This window comes from Somniosus microcephalus, unplaced genomic scaffold, assembly GCF_052327205.1.
Source record: "Somniosus microcephalus isolate GS21.2 unplaced genomic scaffold, FLI_Smic_1.0 unresolved_chr4, whole genome shotgun sequence".
In the NCBI taxonomy this organism is placed as follows: Eukaryota; Metazoa; Chordata; class Chondrichthyes; order Squaliformes; family Somniosidae; genus Somniosus; species Somniosus microcephalus.
Window position 1 is genome coordinate 10,728,210 of NW_028225182.1, and position 6,573 is coordinate 10,734,782.

Here is a 6,573-nt window from a genome sequence, read left to right on the forward strand (position 1 = left end):
ATATCAAGTCACCATTTGCAAGACTGTCACTGAACTCGTATGAGAAGAGATTGAGTAAACTAGGCCTGCAATCTCTTGAATTCGGAAGAATGGGAGGGGATTTCATTTAGCATGCGAAATTATTACAGGGTTTGATCGGTTGGATGCTGGGAGAATGTTTCCCTTGGCTGGGGAGTCTAGAACCAGGGGCCACAACCTCAGGATAAAGGTTAGGCCATTCAGGACTGAGAGGAGAAGAAATTTCTTCACACAGAGGGTGGTGAATCTTTGGAATTTTCTACCCCAGATGGCTGTGAAGGCTCAGTCATTGGGTATTTTCAAAACAGAAGTCGGTAGATTTCTGTCTGGTAAGGGCATCAAGGGATATGGCGATAGGGCCGGTGAATGGATTTGAGGCAGGAGATCAGGCATGGTCTCATAGAATCCCCTGCATTTGCTTCAAAATCTGTTCCATTATCTCTGACGAAAGGTTATCGACCTGAAACGTTAACTCTGTTTCTCTCTTCGCAGAAGCTGCCTGACCTGCTGAGTATCTCCAGCATTTTCTGTTTCAATTCAGATTTCCAGCATCTGCAGTATTTTCTCAGTTCGCATTTCTTTCCTTGTGCAAAACAAGGTTATCGCTCAATTAATGACGCTTTGAAAGCAACATAAAAGTTTAACAAAATAAATACCGCCTAACGTGGGGCTCGAACCCACGACTCTGAAATTAAGAACCTCATGCTCTACCGACTGAGCTAGCCGGGCCGGTCGAAACTAAATTTCCTTGTCGCTGATTGCAGTCAGGCCCGGCCCGGTCACAACAGCATGTCTGAGCCGCGTTTCTGCAAACAACGAAACAAGTTCTCCAGAAGCCCAAGGCGTATAAGGAACTCAAGCAGCAAAATCCCTTTCATTAACCACAGGCAATTTTCTGATCGCAAAGCGCTTTAGTCCTTGTCAATATCTCTTGTCTATTTCCCGGAGATTCCCGATTCTGTCTTTCTCTCTGGCTCTGTTTATTGTGTCTGTGGCCACCTGCGGGTTGATTTTGAAGGAATACCTGTGTTTGTGTCTGCTTGGTACGTTAAACAAATGAGGGCATCAGGCGCTTCTGTGAATGACACTGAGGAATCAGGAGAAGGCAGGAGGAATGAAACAGTGTTTGTGGAACGTGTGTATATGAAAACAGCGCGGTTTATATTTTCGGACCTCGTGGCGCAACGGTAGCGCGTCTGACTCCAGATCAGAAGGCTGCGTGTTCAAATCACGTCGGGGTCAATGTTCTTCCGGGTAATTTAAGATTTATTGTTTTCTTTGCCGTTTCACAATAACCAGACTCTTGCTCCAAAGACTGTCTCACTCTTTCCCCAGTGTCAGGGAAAGAGGCGCCACAATTCCTCATTTATTTAATGTGACAAGACACAAGCACAGGTATTCGCTCAAAATCAACCTGCAGGTGGTCACACAGAATAAACAGAGGCAGAGAGACAGGCAGAATCGGGAAACACCGGCAAATACAGGAGAGATATTGACAAGGTGAGAAAGCGCTTTGCGATCAAAAAATTGCCTGAATCCCTGTTGGTAATGAAAGGGCTTTTGATGCTTGATTTCCTTACACACCTTGGAATTCAGATGAACCTGGTTCATGGTTTGCAGAACAATTTAAACCCCTGGGTTAAATCCATTAATTATTCGCTTTTCCCCAGCTCCAGAGCTCAGATTGTTACTGCCCATCCCTGGAGCTGCAAGATACCAGGGACCCAGGACAAACCTCCCCATACACCGAGCACAAGTTCAGGAAAACCCCGGGGGAGATGATATCCCGGTCACTGAGCCTTCATCAGTATTGAACAAGCACCCGGACGGAAACGTTCTTCATGCGGAAGTGATGAGATGCAGAAGTTAACGGAACAAGTCAGGATGGCCGAGCGGTCTAAGGCGCTGCGTTCAGGTCGCAGTCTCCTCTGGAGACGTGGGTTCGAATCCCACTTCTGACAGTCTTTACTTTTAATTACCAAGCGGAACTCATTTATTTTCACACCACTGTAATGACATTGGGACATCCCTTAAAAGTGGGATTCAGCAGTTCACCTGCTCCATTCACAGAGAAACAGAGAAGATAGGAGTAGGAGTAGGCCATTCGGCCCCTCGAGCCTGCTCCGCCATTTAATGAGATCATGGCTGATCATCCACATTCAGTACCCTGTCCCTGCTTTCTCCCCATATCCCTTTATCTCTTTAGCCTTAAGAAATATATCTAACTCCTTCTTGAATATATTTAATGAATTGGCCTCAACTGCCTTCTGTGGTACAGAATTCAACAGGTTCACCACTCTCTGGGTGAAGAAATTCCTCCTCATCTCAGCCCTTAGTGGCTTACCCCTTATCCTTAGACTGTGACCGCTGGTTCTGGATTCCCGCACCATCGGTATCATTCTTCCTGCATCTAGTGTGTCTAGTCCTGATAGAATTTTGTAAGTTTCAATGAGATCCCCTCTCGTTCTTTTAACTCTAGCGAATATAAGCCTAATCATCTCAATCTGTCTTCATACGTCATTCCTGCCATCCCATGTATCAGTCTGGTGAATCCTCGCTGCACTCCCTCCATGGCATGAACATCCTTCCTCAGATAAGGTGACCAAAGCTGCACACAATACTCTAGGTATGGTCTCACCAAGGCCTTGTACAAATGCAGCAAGACATCCTTGCTCCTGTACTCGAAACCTCTCACTATAAAGGCCAACATCTGCCTTCTTAACCACCTGCTGCACCTGCATGCTTACCTTCAGCGATTGGTGCACACGGACACCCAGGTCTCATTGCAGTTCCCCTTTTCCCAATCTATTGACATTCTGATAATAAGCTGTCTTCCTGTTTTTGCCACCAAAGTTGATAACCTCACATTTATCCACATTATACTGCATCTGCCATGCTTCTGTTAATCACCTAACCTGTCCATATCATACTGGAGTTTCTCTGCATCCTCCTCACAGCACACATGCCCACCCAGCTTTGTGTCGTCTGCACACTTGGAGTTATTACATCTAGTTCAACCTTCTAGATCATTAATATATATTGTGAGTAGCTGGAGTCCTAGCACTTATCCCTGCCCTACCCCACTAGTAATTGCCTGCCACTTGGAAACAGACCCGTTTAGACATACTCTTTGCTTCCTGTCTGCCAACCAGTTCTCTATCTAAGTCTGTACCTTACCCCCAATCCCATGTGCTTTAACTTTGCACGCCAATCTCTTATGTGGGACCTTCTGAAAGTCCAAATACACCACATCCACTGGTTCTCCCTTATCTATTCTACCAGTTACATCCTCAAAAAAGTCTAACATTTCCATCTGACCTGGTACTGAAAGTGGAGACGGTTCCACAGTGTAGCAGTTATCACGTTTGCGGAATCATTTTGTTGGAACTTGCTCCTTCTGCTTGTCCAGGGGCGAGATTGCTCTCCTGTGTGTGGAAATAACAAATAAAACAAAAGAATTAGGAGCTGGAGTAGCCCATATATTGTGTAAAATGAGATATGGGTAACAGTTAACAGTTAACATGCAAAGCACAAAACTTGCTGACAAGGGTGGTGCTGTTGCTGTTTGGCGAACCGACCTCTACCTAGCGGAAGCTGTACGCCAACTCTCCAACACCTCCTCCTACCTCCGCCTGGACCATGACCCCACTACCGAATATCAAGTCACCATTTGCAAGACTGTCACTGACCTCGTATGAGAAGAGATTGAGTAAACTAGGCCTGCAATCACTTGAATTCGGAAGAATGGGAGGGGATCTCATTAAGCATGCAAATTTATTACAGGATTTGATCGGTTGGATGCTGGGAGAATGTTTCCCTTGGCTGGGGAGTCTAGAACCAGGGGCCACAGCCTCAGGATAAAGGTTAGGCCATTCCGGACTGAGAGGAGTAGAAATTTCTTCACACAGAGGGTGGTGAATCTTTGGAATTTTCTACCCCAGATGGCTGTGGAGGCTCCGTCATTGGGTATGTTCAAAGCAGAAGTCGGTAGATTTCTGTCTGGTAAGGGCATCAAGGGATATGGCGATAGGGCCGGTGAATGGATTTGAGGCAGGAGATCAGCCATGATCTCATAGAATCCCCTACATTTGCTTAAAGATCTGTTCCATTACCTCTTTTTTCCAGTTCTGACGAAAGGTTATCGACCTGAAACGTTAACTCTGTTTCTCTCTTCGCAGAAGCTGCCTGACCTGCTGAGTATCTCCAGCATTTTCTGTTTCAATTCAGATTTCCAGCATCTGCAGCATTTTCTCAGTTCGCATTTCTTTCATTGTGCTAAACAAGGTTATCGCTCAATTAATGACGCTTTGAAAGCAACATAAAAGTTTAACAAAATAAATACCGCCTAACGTGGGGCTGGAACCCACGACTCTGAAATTAAGAATCTCATGCTCTACCATCTGAGCTAGCCGGGCCGGTCGAAATTCTATTTCATTGTCGCTGATTGCAGTCAGGCCCGGCCCGGTCACAACAGCATGTCTGAGCCGCGTTTCTGGACACTACGAAACAAGTTCTCCAGAAGCCCAAGGCGTATAAGGAACTCAAGCAGCAAAATCCCTTTCATTAACCACAGGGGTTCAGGCAATTTTCTGACCGCAAAGTGCTTTAGTCCTTGTCAATATCTCTTGTCTATTTCCCGGAGATTCCCGATTCTGTCTTTCTCTCTGGCTCTGTTTATTGTGTCTGTGGCCACCTGCGGGTTGATTTTGAAGGAATACCTGTGTTTGTGTCTGCTTGTTACGTTAAACAAATGAGGGCATCAGGCGCTTCTGTGAATGACACTGAGGAATCAGGAGAAGGCAGGAGGAATGAAACAGTGTTTGTGGAATGTGTGTATATGAAAATAGCGCGTTTTATATTGTCGGAGCTCGTGGCGCAACGGTAGCGTGTCTGACTCCGCATCAGAAGGCTGCGTTTTCAAATCACGTCGCGGTCACTGTTCCTTTGGGTAATTCCAGAATTATTCTTTTCTTTGCCGTTTCACAATAACCAGACACTTGCTCCAACGACTGTCTCACTCTTTCCCCAGTGTCAGGGAGAGAAGCGCCACAATTCCTCCTTTATTTAATGTGACAAGACACAAGCACAGGTATTCGCTCAAAATCAACCTGCAGGTGGCCACACAGAATAAACAGAGCCAGAGAGACAGGCAGAATCGGGAAACACCGGCAAATAGACGAGAGATATTGACAAGGTGAGAAAGCGCTTTGCGATCAGAAAATTGCCTGAATCCCTGTGGTTAATGAAAGGGCTTTTGATGCTTGATTTCCTTACACACCTTGGAATTCAGGTGAACCTGGTTCATGGTTTGCAGAACAATTTAAACCTATGCGTTAAATCAGAGGGAAGGAAATTCGGCAGTTTAATGAGTTTGAAAGGAACATTATTGACTCGTGCAGTTCGGTCAGAGAAATGCCAGTGAAAGGAAATCATTGCAGAAAGAGCGATTCTGTAGTGTCCCTTCTGTCTGAACAGTGCTTTCTCGATGCTTAATTAAGTAGAGGTTTCCATAGTGTAGCGGTTATCAAGTTCGATTCACACGCGAAATGTCCCCGGTTCGAACCCGGACAGAAACATTATTTTTCTGTGAAATACATTTAACAGCTTTCTTGTGTCAGAAGCAACGATCAATTTAAAGCAGAATCCTAAAATACACAGTGCGTAAATTCTGATAGGGTATAAATCTTCGTCAATGAATAAACTTTCACAAATTATTAAAGTTAAATTACTCAACTTTCGACTGTCCCTTACTGTGAGCATTTCTTCCATTCTGCAAAACAACGCTTTCGGTTAATGAATGTTGTTTACAACAATTAAACCACTAAACTACGAGAACACACATTAAAGAGTTGATCGCAATTGCTGATATTTCTTATCTTTTTTCTGGTGTTTTTTCAGCTCTTGTTCCTTTTCAGCTCCTGACTGCGGATATTCCTCTGGTTAAACTTGCTTTCTCCCCATACACCTGGATCCCTTTAGCCTTAAGAAATATATCCAACTCCTTCTTGAATATATTTAATGAATTGGCTTCTACTGCCTTCTGTGGTAGAGAATTCCACAGGTTCACCACTCTCTGGGTGAAGAAATTCCTACTCATGTCTGTCCTAAATGGCCTACCCCTTATCCTTAGACTGTGACCCCTGGTTCTGGAGTCCCCGACCATCAGGAACATCCTTCCTGCATCTCGTCTTTCCAGTACTGTCAGAATTTTATAAGTTCAATGAGATCCCCTCTCATTCTTCTAAACTCCAGCGAGTACGAGCCCAATCCTCCCAATCTCTCCTCATATGTCATTCCTGCCATCCCAGGTATCAGCCTGGTCAATATTCGCTGAACTCCTTCCATGGCAAGAACATCCTTCCTCAGATAAGGCGACCAAAACTGCACACAATACTCAAGATGTGGTCTCACCAAGGCCCTGTACAACTGCAGCAAGGCATCCTTGCTCCTGTACTCGAATCCTCTCGCTACGAAAGCCAACATACCATTTGCCTTCTTAACCGCCTGCTGCATCTGCATGCTTACCTTCAGCGACTGGTGCACAAGGACACCCAG

General features: G+C 45.2%; 4 non-coding genes across 4 annotated transcripts; 2 read left to right on the top strand and 2 right to left on the bottom strand.

The window, feature by feature from the left end:
* Positions 1–674: 674 nt before the first annotated feature.
* trnak-cuu (transfer RNA lysine (anticodon CUU)) lies at positions 675–747 on the bottom strand. The gene has a single exon. It is a non-coding gene; the product is annotated as a tRNA-Lys (tRNA).
* A 441-nt stretch (positions 748–1,188) lies between these two features.
* On the top strand, positions 1,189–1,260 carry trnaw-cca (transfer RNA tryptophan (anticodon CCA)). Its single transcript has one exon. It is a non-coding gene; the product is annotated as a tRNA-Trp (tRNA).
* A 636-nt stretch (positions 1,261–1,896) lies between these two features.
* On the top strand, positions 1,897–1,979 carry trnal-cag (transfer RNA leucine (anticodon CAG)). Its single transcript has one exon. It is a non-coding gene; the product is annotated as a tRNA-Leu (tRNA).
* Positions 1,980–4,360: 2,381 nt separating this feature from the next.
* Positions 4,361–4,433, bottom strand: trnak-cuu (transfer RNA lysine (anticodon CUU)). The gene has a single exon. It is a non-coding gene; the product is annotated as a tRNA-Lys (tRNA).
* Positions 4,434–6,573: the final 2,140 nt, after the last annotated feature.